This window comes from Thalassophryne amazonica, chromosome 14 (assembly GCF_902500255.1).
Source record: "Thalassophryne amazonica chromosome 14, fThaAma1.1, whole genome shotgun sequence".
NCBI classification, from domain to species: Eukaryota; Metazoa; Chordata; class Actinopteri; order Batrachoidiformes; family Batrachoididae; genus Thalassophryne; species Thalassophryne amazonica.
Window position 1 is genome coordinate 36,626,694 of NC_047116.1, and position 26,604 is coordinate 36,653,297.

At 42.1% G+C, this 26,604-nt stretch overlaps 1 long non-coding RNA gene across 1 annotated transcript in view; it reads left to right on the forward strand.

The window, feature by feature from the left end:
* The window catches only part of LOC117524410, a 129,403-nt gene that overhangs the window by 73,886 nt on the left and 28,913 nt on the right, over window positions 1-26,604 (forward strand). The window contains exon 2 of the long non-coding RNA XR_004564763.1: window positions 10,446-10,584. This is a non-coding gene — a long non-coding RNA (uncharacterized LOC117524410). The remainder of the gene's footprint in view (window positions 1-10,445; window positions 10,585-26,604) is intronic.

The window sequence follows — 26,604 nt, forward strand, 5'->3', positions numbered from 1 at the left end:
CGGCTCTGGGGGGCTTATGTATGCTTCCGGGGAAGGTGGGAGGGGTCGTTGAACGACCAGTGGAACGTCACTGTTATGCACAGGGTCGACGGGAGGGAGAGCCGCAGCGGCGCCCGGAGGGCGCGCTTCCACCTGCGCGGTGAGAGCCTCCTCCCTGCGGTTCAGTTGGACGTTCTGCTCGGTCATCAAATCCAACCGAGTCATGAAAGCGGTGAGGATCCGCTGCAACTCACCGATCACCCCTCCTGCGGACGCCTGTGCGCCCTGTTCTTCCATTGGCCGTTCAACAGCCGGTTGACGCCCCTCGGGATCCATGACGCTGGCCGAGATATCCTGTTGGGAAAGTGTAAGTACACGGACCCACAACAGGGGGCGCAAATGAACGGACAATGGAATAGGTCAAATAACAACACTTTACTGTTGTGAACGTGCACAACAAACACAACAGATCACACAATAGATCGAAGGTCAAATTACAAGGTGTTGTGTGGGCAGGCTCGAGGATAGGAGACGCCTGTCCAAAGCAGAACCGGAACCACACAATTTCCTCCGCCACCAGACCCCGGGAATACTGGAGCCGCCAAGTCCCGAACTCCCAGGTGGCCACTGCCTCCACGTGTCGGACCTGGTACTGCTGGCGAGCAACAAAAACACAGTTAAACGTGGGTGCGTCTGCACCCAGCAATCTGCACGGCAGGGAAGCTACCTCCACCTCTCGTTGGAGAAAAAGTCTGCTATCACTCACAAAATCACAAAAAAAGGCTTTCTATCGAGCTGTCAGGCTGAGGATATTACCTTTCAGGTAGAACGATATCTCGGCAATGAGGTGGAGATGCCGTCTTGCTGATATACCATTGTAGATCTGATGATTGATGACAGCTGTCGTCGGTGATAAGCGACAGCTGTCACCCCGGCTGCTCCTGTGAGGCGGCAGCGCCCTCTGGTGCCTGGAGCCCGCACTCCAGGCAGGACGCCCTCTGGTGGTGGTGGGCCAGCAGTACCTCCTCTTCAGCGGCCCACACAACAAGTCTTTGATGTTCAAAGGCGTCTCCAAACCAACCACCGTCAGATTTCTATGAGCAGAGATGTTTAATCCTGAGGTTTTAATTTGAGAGCCTTTATCCATATGTGCAGACAGATAGCTGTCTTGTAGAGGCTGTTATCGACCCTCTTTTCCCCTAAAGTGTTGTGCTTATTAACCAGCTGACAAATAGTCCATGAGTAATAGACTCTGTAGGCTTTGGTAGGATGCAGCGCAAATGAGCAGGCACCCTGGAAAGTTATTGATCTAAAAATCAACACATGGATAAGTGGTAAATGGACTGCATTTCGGTCTCTCATTTCCATCTGATACAGATGCTCAAAGCATTTTACAATAATGCCTCACATTCACACGCACAGGTATCAGCGTGCTGCCTTGCATGGCGCCCAGCTGCACAAGAACGGAGCAACAACGGATTAAATACCTTGCTCAGGGTTTGCATCAAGCCCAGGGTTTCTACTTTATGCCTTATTTTCCCTGTACTCCTCTTGTAATTCATCTATGCAGACAATCTACTCTGATCCTGTCAGATCTCAGAAGCTAAGCAGTGTGGGGCCTGATTAATACGTGGATGGGAGACTTCTTCAGAACATCAGGGTCTGTGTGTTTCTCCAGGCAAAACTGGGGCTGTGTCAGGGAGGGTATCCGGTGTAAAACCTGTGCCATATACAAATGCAGATCTCACTGCATCTGCTGTGGGGACCCTGAACAAAAAAATGGGAGCAGCCGAAAGGACAACAACAACAACTTCGTAAGGCACCTCGACACTATGACTTTGATCCCCGCATTGGCACACAATCTTGTGTGCCAATGAGTAAACACATAACAAACAGCTGTGTGCCAGTGCACAAAGAAAATTTTGAAATGTTCAAAATTTCTGGCACGCATAAATTTTGTGCCACTTATGTGAACTAGTTGTGAACATTGCACAACCTATTCAAAAACACTGCATGTCAATGCGTGTCATTGTGTGCAGGGCATGTGAACCTGAAATTAGATTATGACACAATGTTACATCTACGTACGAGGTCTATTAGAAAAGTATCCGACCTTATTATTTTTTCAAAAACCATATGGATTTGAATCACGTGTGATTACATCAGACATGCTTGAACCCTCGTGGGCATGCAAGAGTTTTTTCACGCCTGTCGGTTACGTCATTCGCCTGTGGGCAGTCTTTGAGTGAGGAGTCGTCCACCCGCTCGTCGATTTTTTTCATTGTTTAGGAATGGCTCAGAGACTGTTGCTTTGTTTGATAAAAATTTTTTCAAAACTGTAAGGCACAACTGAGTGGACACCATTCAATAAATTCAGCTGGTTTTCGGTAAAAATTTTAACGGCTGATGAGAGATTTTGGTCTGGTAGTGTCGCTTTAAGGACGGCCCACGGCGCCTGACGGCGATCTGCGCTTCGAGGCGGCAGCGTCTCGCCGTTTCAAGTTGAAAACTTCCACATTTCAGGCTCTGTTGACGCAGTAAGTCGTCAGAGAACAGAGAACTTTCAGAAGAAGTCGGCATGAGGAGTTTATTCGGACATTCCATTGTTAACGGTCATTTTGTAATGAAAGAACGTGCGGGCAGAGTCGCATGTCGGGCTGGACCCGACCGCGGGGGGTCGCGGCAGGAAAAACACCTCCGTTGGAAATCTTAACGGGCAAGTTGGAACATGCCCAAGCTGTTAAACAATTTCTCAGTTACTCACTTGTTGAAAGCCATTAAAAGCCGCCTGAATTCTACAAATGGTTTTCAACACGGAGGTGTTTTTCCTGTCGCGGCGCACACAGATTTGCCGAGTCGTCACGGAAACGACTCGGCGAATTTGCGCGCACGTCTTTCATTAAAAAAATGTCCTTAAACAGTGGAATGTCCGCATAAATTCCTCATGCCGGCCTCTTCTGAATCTTCTCTGTTCTCTCACGATGTCCTGGGTGAATTAAGCCTTAAATTAGGATGTTATCAGCTCGAAACAGGCCGACGACAGCGCCTGAAAGCGCTGCAGGACGTCCCGCTCCGTGGGAAGTCCTTACACCGACAGAAACACCCCATAATCTCTCATCAGCCGTTAAACTTTTCACAGAAAACCAGCTTAATTTCTCGAATAGTGTCCACTCGGATATTCCTCACAGGTCCAGAAAAAAGTTTGATAAAGCAACGCGCGCCTTCTCGAGCAGCGTGTGAAACAAAGGAATTCAGCCGAGAGGGCGGGACCACATCTCACTCAAGGCCTGCCCACAGGGAAATGACGTCACCGACACGCGTGAAAAAACTCACGCGTGCGCACGAGGGTTCAAGCATGATTGGTGTAATCGCACGTCATTCAAATCCATATAGTTAAAAAAAAAAATAAAAGGGTCGGTTTATTATCTAAGAGACCTCGTATAATAAACAATTGATAATTACCTTTGAGACAAGATTCCAAATCTGTTCTCTGCCGCACGATGCACACGAGACAACCTGCAGCTGCAGATAATTCCTCTGTGATTCTGGGAACGATGAGAGAATGGTTTCATCAGCCAAGTTCTGAGAGCAAATGTGTCATCGGCTACGAAATGATTAGTTTATACAGCGTGGTGTCAAGTGGGACAAAACATGGTGTCAAGCAAGATGAAGCGGGATGCATCAGCATGATAAATTGTGTGGCAGTGCGTGCATCAAATTTGTGCAAGTGCCAAGGTGGTTTTATAATTCATCTCCTGTCTGTAATCTGTCTCTGCAATGACCCCAACCCTGCTGCATCTTAGTCTTGCTAAGTTACCACCAGTAGTGCGCACTGCTAGCCCAAACGTTAGCTGCCATAACCACTCGTGTTTCCCTGAAGCTACTGCTAACCGCTAACATTTATTAAATGAATTTCGCTTTGACTTGCCAGACTTAAAGAGCTATATGTTGAAACATAACCATGGAGGTTCCCAAAAAGGTTTAGCATGCTACGTTCAGACAACAGTCAAGATGTACCTAAGTAGTTAAATGAACAAATGAAATGAAATAGTAGTTTCCATTCCACAGTTTATTCACTGTACAGGCAGTATTCAATGAATAATAAATACACATGGAAAATCATTTTAATAATTTTATTAATGCATTTACTCTGGCTTGACCTCATTCTCCTCCATCTCCTCAAGGTGATGCTTGTTGTCTTTGCATGATATATCAGTTTTGCTTATGCTGTTAGTGTATAAGCTCATGTAGAAAGTGTGATTTTAGGGTTTGCATGTATTTCACCATTAAACCTTACAAGATTCAAAAAATGTGAACAGACTCACCGTTAGCAGAATTATATTTCGTGAAAGCTAACTGGTCCGCGAATGGCTTTGAAAGTTAGCTAAATCTGCTAAAGCGGAAGTTAGCTTCACTAATTAGCTGCAAGCTGTTCAGTTGAACTATGGCCACCAGTGGTTACCATGACATATGATATATACTTAACATACCAAATGAGGCATTGCCTTTTCGAAATCTGAAATCAGATTTATGTTCCTGTCATCAGTCTGTGGCAATCAGTGCGTCCACACATCATAAAATCTCTTGTGTAACTCCATTTCCCAGAATGCCCTTTCGACATGTGCCTGAATGTCCTGCATGCGCCTGTTAAATGGAATGTTGTTTCAACCTCAGTAATTGGCTTTTTTTTTTTCTAATTTATTTCCACTTGTTGTGCTTAGTGAGGCTAAACACGTCCCTCGTCTGAAGTAAACACAGAGATTAAATTGATATTGATCTTCTCTTCTTACTCTGGGTAAGACAGCGAACAATCATATTCCCCCAAATGATGGACTGCTTCTTCAATCAGTGAGCAAGTCCCTCCTGGCTGCCTGCAGATATGCACTCAGCAGACACTTTATGAAGTGCAGTCTTAACGACGGTTATCAGCATGTTCAGAGGATGATGCCATCAAGCCCAGCAGCCTCACAGGTGTTCGTTTACTTGGGTCTGTCACCACATCGATGACGGAGCGAGTGTGAAAAGGGATGAGTGGAGTAGTATCTCGACAGCCGTTCTGGCTGAGATTTATGAGTTATGTGAAAGAACACCTCATTCCCCAGACATGATGGATAATTGTGCAGGAAATCACAAAATGGGATTTTGCAATAAATTGTAATGAGCGTTTGACATTCACCATGCAACGTGTGAACATTCAAACGGGTGAGATAAATGGTAAAATATTAGATTCTGGGGTTCATTATGTTTAAGGCAATAGCCTGTATTAATCAAACAAGGGCAATCAGAGACTCAGACTCTTGACCTTCAAAGAGTTCCCTGTTGTGAGCATCGCAGTCAAATATGTCATTGGGAAATAGACATTTATCTGCCAGATCTGCAAAACAACAATAATTATGTCCACTGAAGTTCACATGTGGTGTTCCACAGGGCTCATTGTTAGGAACAAAATGTTTAACACTCCTGTTTATCTGCCTGAAATAGGGTTGAGGTGTAAATGGGGGTACTGTTTTATCAAAGTACAAATAACACAGAAACCAGTTGGAGAATTTGTGTTTACTAAATCTGTCATTTTGCAGTGTATTCCTATGACATACTTCATATGATACTATAAGAAAAGTTAAACGTGATATTAAATGCATACTAGCATATTGCCCATGGGGTTCCACAGCCTCTAGATTGGGTAGTGTTTATAAAATAGGTAGCTGACATTTTTTAAAGGTTGTGATAAATTGTGCAAAGTTTCTATAATGAGTTAGAATGTTGTGTGAGTCCAGAACGTTTTTGAACTTTAGACCTCAACTGTTTTTAGAGGAATGCAACCCCTTTTTCCCTGTTATTTACATAATATTTTTCATATTAATTTACTGTCTTAATGTGTTTAGAAATTGTTTAGTTCTTGCTATCACATACACACTATTATTATTATTATTTTATTTTTTACTTCTATTTTGTCATTTGATTTTTAAATGGACCACAATGGAAATAAGTGTTTTCATTTTCTTGTGTCATCCATGTATTTTTAATGTATTTACACTTATATTATGCACTTACATTGAACTTACTAAATGAAATCAGGCATGGACACACTCATGGTTTTAATATAAAAATGATTTACCACCTCCTGCTGGAATGGCGTGCTTGTCCAGAATGTAATTAGCAACGTTAGTTAATACCGATAGTTTCTCAAAAAATATTAGTCCTATCAGCGTTCTGTTTTCACAGCGTTCATCTTTGACCCAAAATACATAAGCATACTAAACTGTGAATGTTAGCTCTCCTCAGTTTGTCCATGATTGAAGATGTACACACTCACGCACGCATGCACACATGCAGGCACGGAGAGCTTTTTGTCTTTTCCGCATTCTGCTGCAAGCAGGTGCTTCTATTTTTAGCACAAACAGAGACAGTGGCAGAAGACATCAAATGCAACACACATTTCACTAATGGTACCAGCAACATGACACTTAACTAAACAGACTATTCCAATTGAACTACAAAAACACAATAAATCAATAACAGTAACAGCACTGTTAAACTAACATGAAAAACAATAACATTTAAAACCCCAAAACCCTGAACTCCCAAGGTGCATTGCAGCACAATGTCTATTGTTTACTGGTTAAACTAAAATCACTAATTTCTCAAAAAATATTAGTCCTATTAACTTTTTGCTGTTGGAACTTTCATCCTTGACACAAAATAGATAAGCATACCAAACAAAATTTGGGCACCCCTTCAGACCCCCCCCCCCCCCCCCGTCAATATTTAGTAGATCCTCCTTTTGTAGAAATAACAGCCTCTAAGTACTTCCTATAGGTTCCAATGAGAGTCTGGATTCTGGTTGAAGGTATTTTGGACCATTCTTCTTTACAAAACATCTCAGGTTTGTTGGTTTCCGAGCATGGGCAGCCGCTTAAAATCACACCACAGATTTTCAGTAATATTCAGGTCTGGGGACTGAGATGGCCATTCCAGAACTTGTTCCTCTGCATGAATGCCTTAGTAGATTTTGAGCAGTGTTTAGGGTTGTTGTTGAAAGATCCAGCCCCGGCGCAACTTCAACTTTGTTACTCATTCATGAACATTGTTCTCAAGAATCTGCTGATATTGAGTGGAATCCATGTGACCCTCAACTTTAACAAGATTCCCAGTACCTGCACTGGCCACACAGCCACACAGCATAATAGAACCACCTCCAAATTTTACTGTAGGTAGTAAGTGTTTTTCTTGGAATGCTGTGTTCTTTTTAGTGATGCATAGTGCCCCTCGTTATGTCCAAATATCTCAATTTTAGTTTCATCAGTCCACAGCACCTTATTCCAAAATGAAGCTGGCTTGTCCAAATGTGCTTTAGCATATGTCAAGAGACTCTGTTTGTGGTGCGTGTGCAGAAAAGGCTTCCTCTGCATTACAGCATCTCCTTGTGCAAAGTGCGCTGTATAGTTGAACGATGCACAGAGACACTATCTGCAGCAAGATCATGTTGTAGGTCTTTGTTCTCACCATCCTTTGCTTCAGCTTATCTGAGATTTTTCTTGGCCTCCCACTACGGGCCTTAACTAGTACTGTGCCTGCGGTCTTCTATTTCCTCACCATGTTACTCACAGTGGAAACTGACAGCTAAAATCTCTGAGATAGCTTTTTGTATCCTTCCCCTAAACCAGGGGAAGGCAACCTGTTCCAGAAAGAGCCATGAGGGTGCAGGTTTTCTTTGCAGCCACTGACTCCACCAGGTGATTTCACTGATTAACTGATTCCATCTGCTCAAAGTGATATTAATCAGTAAAATCACCTGGTGGAGTCAGCTGCTGCAAAGAAAACCTGCACCCTCATGGCTCTTTCTGGAACAGGTTGCCTACCCCTGCCCTAAACCATGATGTTGAATAGTCTTTGTTTTCAGGTCATTTGCGAGTTTAGAGGCTCCCATGTTGCCACTCATTAGAAGAGATGCAAAGAGGGGAAACGTTTGCAAATGGCCATGTTAAATACCCTTTCTCATTGTTAGATTCACCTGTGTAAGGAGGTCAAGGATCAGTGAGCTCACCAAACCAATTTTGTGTTCCAATAATTAGTGCTAAATGTATTCAAATCAATAAAATGACAAGAGTACCAAAATTTATGCACCTGCCCAATTTTGTTTAAATAATTATAGCACACTTTCTGTAAATACTAGAAACTTTATTTCACTTCTCAAATATCAGTGTGTTTGTCTGCTATATGATATATTTAACTGAAATTTCTGATCCAGACAACCAATGATTTATAAAGGAAAATCACGAAAATTATCAGGGGTCCCCAAACCTTTGCATACAACTGTAGATTCCTGTGAATTTCCATATGTTTTGCTTTTTTTTTTTGTCATTGTTGTATTTAGATGATGATGAATACAGATATAAATTTGTTCATTATATGGTATGGGATTTTGCCAACTTCTGATTGGCCCATTTGCCACTTTCTGAGCTGTGCCACATGCTGAGTTGACCACTGGTGGAGCCAAGTAGACTGCGCGTGCAAAACGAGTACACCTCACGTGCAGTCTAGTGCTAGCTAATCGAGTGACGCCTTCTATGGATAACGACCAATCAGATAACGCGATACAATGCCTACTTTGGCTGTCAGTTTGTTGACAAGATGGCAGAAGACAGGTTTATGTCTGTTAGTGACACTGACTTAAAACGAATTTTACACGAAAAAGATGCGAACACCGGCAGAAATACAGAGTCAGCAGCCAACCTGTTTCGCAAGTACGTACCTGAAAAGGGACATGCGCCCAACTTTGAAACTTATGACAGACGGATGCTTGACGGAGTACTCGGTCAATTTTATGCGGAAGCTAGACAGGCGAACGGCGAACTTTATAAGAAAACAAGCCTGATGACTCTTCATCACGGATTTAACAGGCATCTCCATTCGATCGATGGGATGTCAGTTGGTGCAGTATGACAGTAATAATAAAGAGTTGAAACTTGAGATTGATTTTTCAGTTTTAGTATGTTTGACAAGCTTACAATTTTCTTGTTTACCATATAATAAAGCAGTTATAGACTTTTGATTTCGGTGTACCCGTGATTATGTGGACCTGGTCAGTGAACCCCATCCTGACCAAGTCTGCATAATCACGGGTACACCTCATCAAAAGTCTATAGTTGTATAATGTATCATTATAGTTAATGGAAGTCACTTCATATTATGTATTGTTCACTGATTTTGCCTTATCTAACCTACTGTTCGGACGTCTCATATAAGAGCTCTCTACATTCACGCTTTATACTGGAAAAAGAACCATTTGAATTGTACACAATGTTGAGTTTCGGGATCATACTAAGGCATTATTTTTACATTGTTGAATTGCAAACACTGTTTATGTATAAAGTCAGTAATAATTTATTACCTATGAACTTGCTAGCAATGTTTCACAACAGAGACGCTGGATGTAGTTTGAGGAGAACACTGAATTTTAAGACCTGCAGTATTCGGACCACAATGAAAAGATTTACTACATCAAGCAGTGGAGTTATACTTTGAAATGGACTGAATGGTGAACTAACACAATGTCCAAACATCACCCAGTTTAAATACAAATACAATCAGATTATTTTTGATAGGTACCGGGAGGAAGGGGCTTAAATAGCACTGGTATGCCTATTTAGACTTAGAACTAATTATATAGTACAATACAATATGTGTATATATGTAAGTAAGGTACTGTATAAAATTGAGGCTGTATATGTGTTTAGGTGCTGTAAGTTGTGTATCTATATGTAGGTATATGTGTTTGGGAAGTTGCTTTATTTGTTATATTATAATTCATATTTTGCATTTATAGTTATTACTGAAAGTACATGTTTTATTATAGAAAACTGTAAATCTCATAAATATTTAATGAGTTAATAATAAGTAAATTTTTAATGTTAATATTTAATGTTGATGGTGGGTGAGGGGGGTGTCTTTTTGAACATTTAAAAGAGAAGAAGGGGAAGGACTCGATAAGCATTTTGTTTTTTTCCTGCTCCTTCTCAAGCATTCTTCTTTTGTTTGCTTTTTTCGTTTTTTAATCGATAGTATGCATTGTTTTTTGTGTTTTAGTTTTTATGTCTATTTCACATTCTGTCTGCTTGAGATTAAATATATATATATATATATATATATATATATATATATATATATATATATATATGTATTTTGACTTATGGCTGCATGGGACCATTCGCAGTACCTAGTCCTTTTCTCCTGGGGTGGGGCCTGGGATTCAGTGAATAGTTCCAAATAAAGTCTTCTGTGGTGTATAGAAAATGTATACATGCACTGGTGCTCGTTGAAAAGCTATTGTATGCACATCCATACAAATTTGTGTCTTTGTGCCATTTTAAGTGTGTCCTTGTCCCTTTAGTTGTGTTGTGTTGCTTATTTGTACGCTGTCGTGTGTGTGTGTGTGTGTGTGTGTGTGTGTGTGTGTGCGCGCACAGGGGAAGGTCAGTTTGATGGTGGCGGCGGTTGCCATAGAAACATCAGCGAGCGTGATGGAGGTAGAGCTCACGTCCACATTGCGGCTGATCAACTATCGGACAAAGCAGACCCTCTGGCCCCGATTACTTCAGCGCTCAGGTCACAGACTCACAGCGTCAAGGTTGATCCACACATACACACAATTTAAACACACATTCATTTCCACACACTCGTACATTCAAGTGAGGTCAGCTGCCAGCAACATCGATCACTTAGATTCCCTGCTGCAGACGGCTCCTGGCCACAAACCTGCTGTTCACTATCAGACTTTAATCTGGTGTTTCTCCTTTTTGTCTGATTTCTGAGTGTAACTGCACACTTGCAGGAAAAGAATGCAAAGGCTGATATTTATTAAATAAATATAAATGTGTTAAAGTATTAAATGATATATTTAAATTTGCTATATATTCAAAATTTCTATATACATAAACATTAATCTGGTTCAAGCAAATAAACTAACAAACAAAAATGGGCACTAATAAAGATAAAGTATGTCATTAATTCGCTTGTTTCAACTGATTTGGCAAGTTAGAGGTAATGCACTGATTTCTGAGGCTGTTTAAACACAAATATTCACTGCTTCAGTCAGGATAAGTAAAAAACAGCAATTAAGTGGAGTAATGTAAAATTCTATTCAGTTCAGTCTATTTATGTAGCACCAAATCACAACAGAGCTGCCTCAAGGTCCTTCATATGGATAAGGTGTAACTTTAACAATCATGTAAAACATCGATATTAAAGGTTTTAGACAGACGCGACAAAGCAAAAATCTTGTGTCTGGTATATACCTCACATTAACATATCTGCCTAATGTCATTCAGTAGTCTGTTCCATGGTGATGGAACATAACATGAAAAAGTTCTCTCACCTGCTGTTGTCTTCCAAACCTTTTGCGCGTACAGCAGGCTGACCCCCTGAGATCACAGGCTAGATTCCAGCACATAATGTTGAACCAACTCGGCCATGTAACTTGGTGTGCAACCATTTCTTGATAGTTAATAACAAGATCAGCCCTCAGATGAACATATAGCCAGTGGAGAGCAGCCAGCACTGGGTAACGTGTTCAAAATTTCAATGTTCAAGTCAAGATTCAAGCAGCCACATTTCACATTATCTGCACACATCTGGTACTTTTTAAATGTTTAACGCAACCTATGTTATAGTAAATGGTTATGCAGGTAGTTTTGTTGGAAATCATTCTGCATTTTGAGGATTTATTTTTATTTTAAAGGTCACTGAGAACAAAGAATTCTGCTCAGACCGCAAGTACAAATCATTAGCCTGACACAGAATGGCCTATGTTTTAAATATCCATACAAAATCTTGAATTAAGGAGAACATTGTAGGAGGTAGAGGCCATTTCCATGGCTTCCACTGCAACACTTGACACCCGTACTTAATATAAATATAGAGTGCTTTGTATTCATGGATTGGATGTTTTGAGTCAGATGCAACACAGATGAACAAGGGCTCATGTTCACATAGTGTTTTTTTTCAAGAAAAAAAAATGCTGGCAGGGTGATGGGGAGTGCTTCACCCCAGCGTTATCATTGGAAACAAAAAGTGCTGCACATTGGCTTTGCTTCTATGACAATATGCAGCAAACAACTTTACAATACATACCATGATGAATGCACAACAATCGCCAGCAACATTTAGAGTCTGTCCTATCTGCTCCCATAGATGAGCTTTTCTGTCTCTACTGTGATAGTGTTTGTGCAACATGTCATACAGTAGTAGATGAAGACTGCCAAAAATAGCACTTCTCTTGCATTTTCTTCATTGTCAGGGTGGCAAGTCTTATCCTCTCTGATTGGTTCTCTGCAAAGGAGCTGCAGCAACGATATTGGCACCTTCCTGTAAAGATTAGAGACCATTCATTTGAAGCGCTCAGAATGGTCACATAAAGTATAGCGCTCTCAAAAAAAAGACAATAGGTGCAGCACATTTTCTCTCTGTGGCCGTATATGCTCTGTTGTCATTTGAACCAATTAAAAAAAATGATATGGGCTTGTGCCCTAAAGCGATTAATGCAATTAATGAAGGAACTGATGCAAATAAGCTAACCAGCTGCGACTTCTGCACTCTGCAAGAACGTCACTAAATTTGAACAAAGAATGGAAGGATATTTTACATTAAAGAAAAGGAATTGTGAGATTTTAAAAGACTTTGTCAACAACTGTAGAAGTGCCTCTGTTGTATGTCTCATGATTGATAAGCTGTCATGTCAAATCAGGATCACAAGAAAGCCCCGTTTGTTGTACAGAAATAGCTTTGCCAATAAATCTTCTGATAGATTAAGTGATAGACATGCACCCACACAACACGCAACCTCTCATAGAGCACAGACAACTGTAGGCCTGAGTTTCATCATGGCCGATCATACACACAACACACACATGTGGAGGAGCATGCATTTTGAAAGTGAGACATTGGAGTCCCCTGGGAACATCCCTGTTTATTGTAGGATGAGATGACAATCATAAAAGGCAAAAAAAAAAAAAAGAAAAAGAAAAATCCCTTCAGGGAAGAGTCACATGAACATCAATTTCAGGCTCTGTGAATTTGCATGTGTAGCACTTCCTGCAACAGCTGGAAACAAAGGCAAATTAACATTATTTTCATTTGTCAATGAGGAACAAATCTGTGTTTTAAAAAAAGCTATAAATTAAAGACCTGAGAGAATGATTCAAAGGTTTTTGGATTCATAGACTTTGTTTTTGCCTCCAATTCTAGAACAAATAGACATTTTAAGCAACGAAAAGAAAATTCTGAGTAAAGAAGGGGGCATTTCAAGCAAAGAAAATAACGTTTTCTATACACATAAATTGATTTTGTAGAAAACTTTTTTGAGCAAAGCAGATCTGAACAAAGTCAAAGTTTTGTATGTACTGTTGTAGTATTTTGTAGAAATAACATACCAAAGCCGAGCCATGCGGAACTGAATGTGATGTGACGTCATGTTGAATAGGAGAATGTGTAATATCTCATTGACATGCCTGTTCAATTCAGTTTTAATTTATTCAGTTTATATAGAGCTAAATCACAACAATGCTGCCTTATGCGCTTCACATGGGTAAGGTCTAACCTTACCAACCCTAAGAGCAAGCACACAGGTGACAGTGGTAAGGAAAAACTCCCTCTGATGATGTTGAGGAAGAAACCTCATGCAGACCAGACTCAGAGGGGTGACCCACTGCTTATGCCATTCTAACAGTTACAAGGTTTTTCCAAAGCTGAAGAAACAGGACACAGAAAACCAGAGTAACATCATAAACAAAGTCCATTACTGAGATGACCATGCAAGCAATTGTGCTGCAGGCAGGGTGACATCCAGCACCCTGGGATGCAGGGCCAGCCTCCATTCCTGATGCCATAAGTGGGCCTATTCCCTTGGTAGAGTACATTCCAAAAGCAGACTACAGTGTACTGCATCAGCTTCAGCCATGGCACCTCGTGGTCAGTCCAGTACCCTGTGGTGTGCAGCTGTCAACCTTGTGAGATGTCATCAGTACCTTGGACAGAGAGAAAAAGAGCAGAATCAGTTGGTTAGAAAATCTGCACTTAATGTATGGTACACCAGCAACAAATCAAAGGGGAAGTAAAGAGAATATGAAGGTGATCACTGGCCGCTAGCGCTAAGCTTCACTAACAGACCCAGAATTTAGGCAGAGATCTGTTCCATTGCTAATAAGATGAGTTAAAGGGATAAGAGGCATAATACCATACTATCCCAGTATGCTAACCATATGAGAGGGAGAATAAATGTGCCTTAAGTCTGGAATTGAAAGTCTCTACAGAATTTGACCATTTTATCTCCATAGTGAGATCATTCCACAAAACAGGTGCATGATAAGAGAAAGCTCTGTGGCCCGCAGACTTTTTATTCACCCTAGGGGCACAAAGTAGTCCTGCACCCCGATAACACAGAGCCCAGGCTGGTATATAGGGTGTAATTAGTTCATCTAAGTAGGGAGGTGTGTGTAGTCCATGAATAATTTTATAGGTCAGTAACAGAACATTAGAATCTGACCTTACACAGACAGGTAGCAATCGAAGAGACACCAAAATGGGTGTAATGTGGTCAAACTTTTTGCTTCCTGTCAAAACCTTGGCAGCAGCATTTTGAACCAATTGGAGACCCCTAATGATGGACTGCAGTAAACCAGAAAAAAAAGAACACTGGGCAATTCTATGGTAACGGAATTACAACAGCAGCAAAATCTGGACATATGGCATCTAACCACGACAGATTACTGTAGCTCAGATTGTAATTCCGTAATTACAACAGCAGCAAAATCTGGACATATGGCATCTAACCACGACAGATTACTGTAGCTCAGATTGTAATTCCGTAATTACAACAGCAGCAAAATCTGGACATATGGCATCTAACCACGACAGATTACTGTAGCTCAGATTGTAATTCCGTTACCGTAGAATTTCCCCACTGCAGTAGAACCGTTTCAACCATCACGGTAGCATCAGCTAATGAGCCGAGCTAGGCTAGCAACTGCACAGAGAAACATGACTCTCACTACATGGACAGTGCCCTCCACAAGTATTGGAACACTTGGTATTTCACACATTTTAATTTGTTGATGCCATTTCAAATACAAAAATAAAAATAAAATACATTTCATGGCCTAATATCTATCTGTGGTGCAAATTTGGTGAGAATCCCTGAACTAGTTTTGACGTAATCCTTCGAAGCCTATATAAAGTGAAATCTTGATCCAGAATATCTGGATTCCAGATCCGGATTACCTCCAAAATCTGTGCAGTAGTTTTGACATAATCCTGTGAACAGACAGACAGACAAATAAATATATTCTGATGATTTTATTACGTCCTTGGCGGATTTTCTTTCACCAAAATGTCAAATCTAGGCTTGCATCTCAGACGTACCCTTTTAGCTGAACTTTCAGGTCTTCTTTTTAAGAAAATCCTCCTCTATGCCACTTCATGATGAAGATGTATAACTAGGGATACAAAATGCAAAACATGCACTATGCACAATTTCTCCAGTCACAGCCACAGAAGCCTGCAACTTCTTCTGGTTGTCTGGGTGTCTTGGTGGCTTTCCTCACTCTTCTCCTTCTTGCACAGTCACTCAGTTTTGAGAACTGTCTACTCCACACAGATTTACCATAGAGTGCCATACTGTTTGGCTTTCTTCATAACTGATGTAAAAAAGGGCCAAGACATATTCAGTGACTTGGAAATGTTCATGTATCCATCCCCTGACTTGTCAGAAGAAAATTGGCCAATAAAACTGATTATTTACAGGTATTATACCAAAGGGACCCATTACTATGCAACCCATCATCTTGGCTTTATATTTTAATTAATTTATATCAAGTTGTAGATTTGCTTTCAGTTTGAGTTAAGGAAGAAAATTTTTGAAATTTTTATTTTTTGTATTCTTTGTATTTGATCAAATTAAAATGTGTGAATACCAAGTGTTCCAATACTTTTGGAGGGCACTGTACGTATACAAAAGAAGGGGAAAGTAAAAGCAGAATTAAATAATAGAACATATAGCTGTGGATGATGCTGAAACTTTTTGAAAAATGGAATGAAATAATAAATATAATGAGTGGCTGGGGATGGTGCCGAAATCTGTCAGCAGTACTGCAAATTAGTGATGGTGAACTGGAAACACTGCTTTGATACTCTAATACATTGGACAGACTTTGAATACTTTGAAACACCTGTGTTTGAACATTGTTCCAAAGTCCACATAAAAAGAAGACATTGTGTGATGTGCTGTCACCGGGTGAACAGTGGCACCTGCTGGACTAGGGATGGGTATCGAGAACCTGTTCCTTTCGGGTATCATTAAGAAATAATTCGATCCACTGACATCAATAAGCTTTGTGCTTAACGATTCTGTTATCGGTCCTTCAGAGTGGCCGTTATTTTGGGGGGTGTTTGTCAGGAAAATGATAATTTCTCTACATTGATTACAAACCCTGCAGCGGGTCCGTAATGAACTTTTCTGCAGCGCGGCTTTGCTTTGAACCTTGAACCAATTGAAGCAGTGGTTCGCAGATTGAAGCAATGCTTCGATCTATTGTTTCATTTATTCTTTCTTTCTTTCGCTTAATTTTCCCTCGCTAAAACCCTAAAGAGCATACGTCTGTGAGTATTATTTACCTTTTCTCTGTTAAACCGACCTGTTATGGTCTTCTGAAACAGTTGATAGATGTATTTTATAACTTAAAAACGGGAGCGATGCTAACGTGTTAGCATGTCTATGGCATTTTCAAAGTTAAAAGTTAGCCTTAAGCTGTTGCAGCTGTCATCACATTCGGGTGCATTTGTTTTCAAATTGTAATATTTCTTAAATTTATTTTTGTTTATATATTAATAATCTAATGATTATTATATACAATTTTAGAGAAAGAGACAAAAAGAACCTGAATAGAAACACAACAGAAAATATAAAAGCCACTAACAATGAACATAAATAAATAAATAAATAAATACATACATACATACATACAGAAATAAATAAATGTTTCCTGTGAACACCTAGTGACTCTCACACCTCCATTTCATCCCGGTCTTATTTAAGTTTAATGACAGTTTGTTTCGGTCAAACCATATTTTCAATGTGTTAATTTCTTCAGTGATTTCCTCCAGAACTATCTGCCAAACTAGAAAACTGCTGCATCCTAGTAAGAGCAGAATACTACTGGAATGAATCTGAATAAGGAAAGTTGTTTTTTTTTCTCACCTAAATGGATGCTGCACTCACTCCAGTTTATTGTCTGGAATAGTCCCAGATTGCATTTCAGAGCTTCTAGAATTGAAACATTTTTGTGCGGGTGGTGTTGGGGGGCAATTTTGGGTTTCAGCTTTTTTTGTTTTTCACCACTTTCATCCCTGAATATGTCAATCGTGAGTCACTTTTGTGCGGATTAAAGTTACTAACTGGGACTCCTGTCTTGTTGCGAGAAAGAAATGAGAATCGTTCTCCGTTCTGTTCACACAGCTCCAAACGCTGCGCGGCTCTCTGCCAAGTCAAGTTAGAATGATCCAGTCAGAATTAATAACTTCAAAGCGAAACATTGTTTTGTTTATTTTTATTATGTCCAGAGATCAAGGATACAGTGACCAATTTCATATTTATTTACTTTAAGACTCAATGAAATACATAGAAAACCTGTAAAGCCTACTTTTAGTACAAAATTCACAAGAGGTATCGATAAGGGAATCGATAAGGAATCGGATCAATAAGCAGAATCGATAATGTCATTTATTCGATAAAATCTTATCAATACCCATCCCTATGCTGGACAGTTAAGGATTATGCATCCATAGTAAATTGCGAATTTCATATTTCAAGGTTGCAGTCATTGTAGGGTTTGCACGTGTATTAGCACGTACGCGGCTTGTTTAAATGGAAAGAATTCAAGAAAGAAGCATTATTGTCTCAATGGGCCATGAAGAAGAAGAAGAGAAAGGAAAAAAATTCTATTCCTATGTATTTATCTGGTACTTCTTGTTCTTCACGTTGTCCAATGGGGTCCACTGAGATGAACCAATTATGGGGCTTTTACGAGGTCTATCAGAAAAGTATTCTACCTTTTTATTTTTTAAAAAAACTATATGGATTTGAATGACATGCGATTACACCAATCATGCTTGAACCCTCGTGCGCATGCGTGAGTTTTTTCACGCGTGTCGATGACGTCATTTCCCTGTGGGCAGGCCTTGAGTGAGATGTGGTCCCGCCCTCTCGGCTGAATTCCTTTGTTTCACACGCTGCTCGAGACGGCGCGTGTTGCTTTATCAAAATTTTTTCTGGACCTGTGAGGAATATCCGAGTGGACACTATTCGAGAAATTAAGCTGATTTTCGGTGAAAAGTTTAACGGCTGATGAGAGATTATGGGGTGTTTCTGTCGGTGTAAGGACTTCCCACAGAGCGGGACGTCGCGCAGCGCTTCCAGGCACCATCGTCGGCCTGTTTCGACCTGAAAATATCCTAATTTAAGGCTTAATTCACCCAGGACGTCGTGAGAGAACAGAGAAGATTCAGAAGAGGCCGGCATGAGGACTTTATGCAGACATTCCACTGTTTAAGGACATTTTGTAATGAAAGACGTGTGCACAAATTCGCCGAGTCGTTTCCGTGACAACTCGGCGAATCTGTGTGCGCCGCGACAGGAAAAACACCTCCGTGTTGAAAACCATTTGTAAAATTCAGGCGGCTTTTGATGGCTTTCAACAAGTAAGTAACTGAGAAATTGTTTAACAGCTTGGGCATGTTCCAACTTGCCCGTTAAGGTTTCCAATGGAGGTGTTTTTCCTGTCGCGACCCCCCGTGGTCGGGTCCGGCCCGACATGCGACTCTGCCTGCACGTTCTTTCATTACAAAATGTCCGTTAACAATGGAATGTCCGAATAAACTCCTCATGCCGACTTCTTCTGAAAGTTCTCTGTTCTCTGACGACTTCCTGGGTCAACAGAGCCTGAAATGTGGAAGTTTTCAACTTGAAACGGCGAGACGCTGCCGCCTCGAAGCGCAGTTCGCCGTCAGGCACTGTGGGCCGTCCTTAAAGCGACACTACCAGACCAAAATCTCTCATCAGCCGTTAAAATTTTTACCGAAAACCAGCTGAATTTATCGAATGGTGTCCACTCAGTTTGCCTTACAGTTTTGAAAAAATTTTGATCAAACAAAGCAGCAGTCTCTGAGCCATTCCTAAACAATGAAAAAATCGACGAGAGGGTGGGCCACTCCTCACTCAAAGACTGCACACAGGCGAATGACGTAACCATCAGGCGTGAAAAAACTCTCGCATGCCCACGAGGGTTCAAGCATGTCTGATGTAATCACACGTGATTCAAATCCATATGGTTTTTGAAAAAAATAATAAGGTTGGATACTTTTTCTAATAGACCTCCGTATTTTCCACACCACCAAGTACAGCGCAAAGATGTCAAATGTTTTTCCCCAGCCCTTTGGTGTGCTTACACCATCTGAGCAAATCAGTTGTCTCGTCCTTACCTGGTGTAATATCCATATCCCTGAACTGCGATTACAAGCAGATTCATGAAACTGTTAACTTTAAAAGATTGATAATGGAAAAAAAATAATCCTTCCCTCTGACTTCGCTGTTTTTCGTCTCTGTGACTCTTTCTGACCTCTCCTTGTTGCATTATACATCTCCATCATCCGCCTCCATTAACTCGCCTCTTTGCCCACCTTCCCATCCTCCCTTTTCCTTTCACCTTCTCCACCACTTTTCTTTTTCCAATCCTTCTCCTTTCCTCCTTTCCTTCTTTCATAATGCCCTTTATTTCCCATCAGATTTTCACCTCAGACTTCCCCGGTTTTTTGCCCCATCCCACCTTTTCCATCTCATGTATCGCTTCTATACTCACTCATTTCTTCCCACCATTTGTCATTTGTCTTTCACTGGCCAACCTCAGCCCACCCCCCCCCCCCCCCCCCCGCACGCCTCCTCTCTGCTGTGCTGTTCTGTTCTGGTGTTGTGAGAAATAGCTGTACACCAAGGACGGGCATTATGTATAGGAGTGTGTGTGTGTGTGTGCGCGCACTGGGGAAGCTCTGCAAAGCCCTTTTTAAACATGCAAGCTGCACCACTTCTAATTCTTCTAGCTGGATGCGCTTTGACTTTCAAAATCAGATTCTTGCAGTGTTGCATCATGATTATATTTAAAGATGAGGAGATCATTACTTAAAGGGCATCATGATCAGTTCCTGCTCACTAATTCTTCTCAAATCTGAAAGACACATATCGGTCTTCATTCCTTTCATCATCTTCTTTTCTCTTCCTGTTCTAGCTGCTTTAAAGGTTTTTATACCATTTAAATATGACTTCAATATTTCTCTTTGGTCAAGGCAGACTTAAGGTCGTGACACACTTTCTGTGATTACTCTGATTCAGAGTTGGAAGATGAACATTAGGAACGTCTCCTGACAAATCTTGTAACTTCCCAAGTCAGACACTTCTGCATTAACAGCTTGTGTATTTTGTGATGGTTCCCACCATCCACTCAGTGTTGTCATCACTGGGCGGAGTTATCACTTGACCGTGTGTCACCAAGCAGCTGACTCACCATCACCAAAGAGGGCACACTTTTATTAATTCACACCCACAGAGAACGCAAAATACAATGAAGTCAACTGGAGGTAAGTGTACATTTCGGAGTAATTGTTGTGCGTCAAGGCTTTGCGTTTAGTTCTAATCTCTGCATTATACTGTTTCAGGCTTCATTCTCCGTGTTTTAATTGTTATTTTCCGTGTTCTTTGGTTTATTGTGTCAAACTAATTTTCTAAAGCATTTGTTTCATTTGGCGTTTCAATGATTGTGAAACAGTAACTCATTTTCTAAAGCAATTGTTTCACTTACGAGGTCTATTAGAAAAGTATCCGACCTTATTATTTTTTTCAAAAACCATATGGATTTGAATCACGTGTGATTGCGTCAGACAAGCTTGAACCCTCGTGCGCATGCATGAGTTTTTCCACGCCTGCCGGTTGCTTCATTCGCCTGTGAGCAGGCTTTGAGTGAGGAGTGGTCCAGCCCCCTCGTCGGATTTTCATTGTCAGGAAATGGCGGAATGATTTGGGCTTTTTTTCCATCAGAATTTTTTCAGAAACTGTTAGAGACTGGCAGCTGGAAACCATTAGAAAAATTTATCTGGCTTTCGGTGAAAATGTTACGGGCTTGGTAGAGAATAAGGAGTGTTACTGTCGCTTTAAGGACGGCCCCCAGCAGCTGTGGGGTGCTCCGCGCTCTGAAGCCGCCATCGACAGGCTGAACGACCATTTCATTTCTAAATGGATGGCTGTCTGGATCCGTGACCATTGTGTGCCATTTCTCTGGTTATCACAAGAGCTAGACATCAACCATTTTCCAGCAGATTTCACTTTTAACAAGAGATTTTGTCATGGAAAGCCGAGCGGAGACTTCGCGCGTCACGATGGATTTGCTGCTGGAGCGAGACAAAACCACCTCCGTTTTGGTCTCACAGGACGGCTTTGAGATGGCGTTCAGACAGCTGTCCGAGAAATTGTGGATGTGCCTGGACATGCCAGAACATGTCCCGTGAGGCTTCATCACGGTGTTGCTGTGTGCCATGCGGCACCGCCGCGACGCGCGGAATTCCTCCGCACGTCTGTCTCAATGTGCCGAAAAAGTGCTGATGTCCACGTCTTTTCACAATTCCTGTGCTAGTCAGACGACGTCCCGGATAAAACACAGCCTCCAGTTTGGAAATGAACGGCACATTCCACTGTTACAGGAGCGGAGGCTTCGCGCATCGTGGCGGTGCCGCATGGCGCACAGCAACGCCGTAATGAAGCCTCACGGGACATGCTCTGGCATGTCCAGGCACATCCACAATTTCTCGGACAGCTGTCTGAATGCCATCTCAAAGCCGTCCTGTGAGACCAAAACGGAGGTGGTTTTGTCTTGCTCCAGTAGCGAATCCATCGTGACATGTGAAGCCTCCGCTCGGCTTTCCATGACAAAATCTCTTGTTAAAAGTGAAATCTGCCGGAAAATTGTTGATGTCCAGCTCTTGTGATAACCAGAGAAATGGCACACGATGGTCACGGATCCAGACAGCCATCCGTTTAGAAATGAAATGGTTGTTCAGCCTGTCGATGGCGGCTTCAGAGCGCGGCGTGCCCCACAGCCGCTGGGGGCCGTCCTTAAAGTGACAGTAACACTCCTTATTCTCTACTAAGCCCGTAACATTTTCACCGAAAGCCAGATAAATTTTTCTAATGGTTTCCAGCTGCCAGTCTGTTTCTGAAAAAATTCTGATGGAAAAAAGCCCAAATCATTCCACCATTTCCTGACAATGAAAATCCGACGAGGGGGCTGGACCACTCCTCACTCAAAGCTGCTCACAGGTGAATGATGCAACCGACAGGCGTGGAAAACTCATGCATGCGCACGAGGGTTCAAGCTTGTCTGACACAATCACATTATTATTTTTTGAAAAAAATAATAAGGTCAGATACTTTTCTAATAGACCTCGTATTTTTTAACTGTATCAAAATATTACATTATTTTTTAAAACTAAGGAATATGCACTGTCTGCTTCATGTCACCATCATAGTGTTTTGAAATAATGAGTTTATTTTTATTTATATGTATTTACTGGTTCAATTATTGCAAAACCACAAATAATTCTTGTCAAGCAATTGTATCATTCATTGTTTAGAGCTTTTAAAAACACTAAATTACTTGTTTTTAAATATTAAATTAAAGCATTCATATCATTAACAGTTTCAGCCTGTGCAAAAAACTAGATATTAAATGTAATAAAACCAATTATAACAAACCGGTTACAACAGGAAAAAGGTGAGTTTTAAATTTAAAAGATTCAATAGAAACAGATCAATTAATATTAACAGAAACACATTCTATCCTGCTGATTTTACCATTTTCAGCATTCCAAAACTGCTGCATTTTCAGAAGAATTGTGTCAGTTTTTTCTGAATCTTTTTGTGACTCAAAGAGTTTTCTGAATTGGTTCAAATAATCAAAAAATCTTTGCTTGTGCCACCGCTATGCATGACGTTAATTTAAATAACTTGTCCAAAATTTGTTTGGTTAAAATTTGAACCACAAGTTAAAAATGTATGCCTCTGGATGACTTGGGTGATATTTCCGTTGCATCAGTATGGGGTTAAAAGAAATGTTTTTTTTATTTTTCTCCCTTTGTGCTATACATGAAATACTAAATAATTAAGTTCTGGTGAGGTGAAAAGGCGGCGCGCTCTATCAGCGTCTCAACAGTCGGAGTCCGAACGTTCAGGACTCAGGAGTTCTGCCAACACCCCCCCCCCCCAGGTGACTTTCCCAGACTGTACTCTGCGAAGGAGGAACAGAGATGAGATTATTCAACACTTATTACTATGAAATATTGTTTAGAGGCAAACTTATCAGCTACACGTTTAGGTCTGGTTTCAAAACTTAGTTCAAAGAGGCTGCTGCTCACAGCTATTGGAGGATTATTAATCCGCACGCCACTGCCATGAGGAGCACGCCAAACAATTTCCACCAATAATTACTTATAGCTGCGTATAAATGCCAATTTACATTCACGGATAAACCTTTCAGAATATTCACCTCTGTCGTGTGCTGACAACGTTTGCCTCTCACCCTCGTCCTCCTTCACAGGCGCGCTGTCAGACTCTGAAACGGCCCTCAGCGTCCCCACACGATCGTCACAAGGTCGTATTCTCCGGCAATCTTATCCAACTCACTGCTGGTTTAAATGTAGTTCTTCATCACTACATTGGTACCAGCTGGAAGTCCTTAGATCTGCACGTGAACATCACAGGTGTCGTGGATTGTCCTGATAGAGAGCCGCACGAGAATGCAACAGGTGCAGCCAATCATCGTAACAGAGGAGAGAGACTCTTCTGCAGCACATTTTCCTCAGAGAACAGCCCCAAATCACCTGGGAAGGAACATAAACACAAAACAACCCAACCTTGTCCAGCCAAACCCCCCCCAACAGACAACAGTACCCCCCCGTCAACGGGAAGCCTCCCGGCGACCGCACAAACCAGACCCAAAAACAACCCCACACATCAGAGGCCAAAGCAGGAGGAGGGCAGAGATCACAGCAGGCAGCAGAGCCGGGAGATGCGGTGGAAAGGCTGGCCGGCATCAAAAAAAAAAAAAAAAATCCCGAAACAACCCCAAACACAAAAACAAAACACAAAAAAAGGCCCCCAGCATCCCCCCCAGAGAGTACCACAAACATACCCCAGGGAAGCACACTGGGGTAAACACAAAGAAAAACACAATACCCAACCCAACACCCCCCCAGAGGACCGTCCCATCAAACCCTGGGGAGGAACAAAAAACACACAAACCCAAAAACCCCAACAAAAACCCCCCAACACACTAGAACACAGGTCAAAGGAAAAAACAAACAACGCCCTCCCCTAACATGTGGAGCCTGACTTCCCCCAGGGGACCTCATCGTCAACCCCAGGAGCAACGACCACGGCAGGAGCCATCCAGGAATCCCCAGGCATACACGGGAGCCTTAACGTCCCCCAGAGGACTGTCCCATCAAACCCCAGGAGACACCCCCACAACCCAGGAACTCCACCCCAGCCCAACATGGCCGGTCGGCCCCACAGTCAACCTCCCCCCCAGAGGACCATCCCATCAAACCCCGGGGGGAAACAGGAGGAAACAAAAACCCCAAACCCCCAGGGATTTCCAAAAACCACCCCAGGAGCAAACAAAAACCACAGAAAGCCCCATTGACCTCCCCAGCACCCCAAAAGACCCTCCAGGTCCGTTGGGAAACACGTTGTGTGCAATCGGCACAGGACTACTAAGCCGGAGAAGCCAATAGGAAAAACGCAACCCGGCTCCACCCCCAAGGGCAGGGGAAAACCGGGCAAGACAGCCGGTGCCGACCCCCCGACTATACTCCAGCCTACCGGGAGGGGTGGGCAGCCGGAAAGGTGTATGCACTGATTGGCCCCACCGCTCCGACTGGAGTATATCTCCACTGCCCGACACCTCAGCAATGCCAATGGCGAACGGTCAGAGGCACACTGAGGCTGGAGAGGAACCGGGAAACAACTAAATCTCCAGGTGTCTTCTGGACTTTCTCCTGAAATGGAACTGCTTCTGCTGCTGGGTCCATATTGGTTTGGCTGGAGAATTCTGTTATGGATAAGACACGATTGAGGAGCGGGTCCAGTATCTGACTGAACCCAGCATGAAATAATCAGAAGTAGTTCCAAAAAGAAAACACATTTATTGTTCTCCCTTTGTGCTATACATGAAATACTAAATAATTAAGTTCTGGTGAGGTGAAAAGGCGGCGCGCTCTATCAGCGTCTCAACAGTCGGAGTCCGAACGTTCAGGACTCAGGAGTTCTGCCAACACCCCCCCCCCCCCCAGGTGACTTTCCCAGACTGTACTCTGCGAAGGAGGAACAGAGATGAGATTATTCAACACTTATTACTACAAAATATTGTTTAGAGGCAAACTTATCAGCTACACGTTTAGGTCTGGTTTCAAAACTTAGTTCAAAGAGGCTGCTGCTCACAGCTAGTGAGCTAGTTAATCCGCACGCCACTGCCGTGAGGAGGCACGCCAAGCAATTTCCACCAATAATTACTTATAGCTGCGTATAAATGCCAATTTACATTCACGGATAAACCTTTCAGAATATTCACCTCTGTCGTGTGCTGACAACGTTTGCCTCTCACCCTCGTCCTCCTCACAGGCGCGCTGTCAGACTCTGAAACGGCCCTCAGCGTCCCCACACGGGTCGTCACAAGGTCGTATTCTCCGGCAATCTTATCCAACTCACTGCTGGTTTAAATGTAGTTCTTCATCACTACACTGGTACCAGCTGGAAGTCCTCAGATCTGCACGTGAACATCACAGGTGTCGTGGATTGTCCTGATAGAGAGCTGCACGAGAATGCAACAGGTGCAGCCAATCATCGTAACAGAGGAGAGAGACTCTTCTGCAGCACATTTTCCTCAGAGAACAGCCCCAAATCACCTTGGGAAGGAAAATAAACACAAAAACAACCCAACCTTGTCCAGCCAAACCCCCCCAACACACAACAATATTCGATAATTATCGGTTATCGGATTATCGGAACTGTGCCCACCACTGGCATTGAATTCATTACTTCAGGAGGGGTTTCCCTCCATCCCGAGCTACTCTTTTTTTCCTTCAATGACATTTATTCGTGCGAGTGTCTAAATGAAACGTTCTCCCAGGACAGGTTGTTTGATCCCACACTTCAGTGTGAGCTCTCTAAAGAACTACACATATGAAGAGTTTTTCTACAAGTTCTTTTTGCTGAAATATGCTACAATTTTAAAAGCATAACATTGTAATTTTGCACAGTTTGATCAAATGCCTGACTTGCTCAATATGGGTTTATGTTACATCTGGTGGTGTAAAATTAGTGGCGTAATTGAATACGTTTTATTGTGTCCAGACACAGAGCTCATTACGCCTGTGGTATATGTTGTTGTCCACTGACAATCTCATGCAATTGACAAATTAGAGCAGACGCGGAGGAATCCTCATGACCAATCTAAATAAATGCTCAGTGGCTTTGAG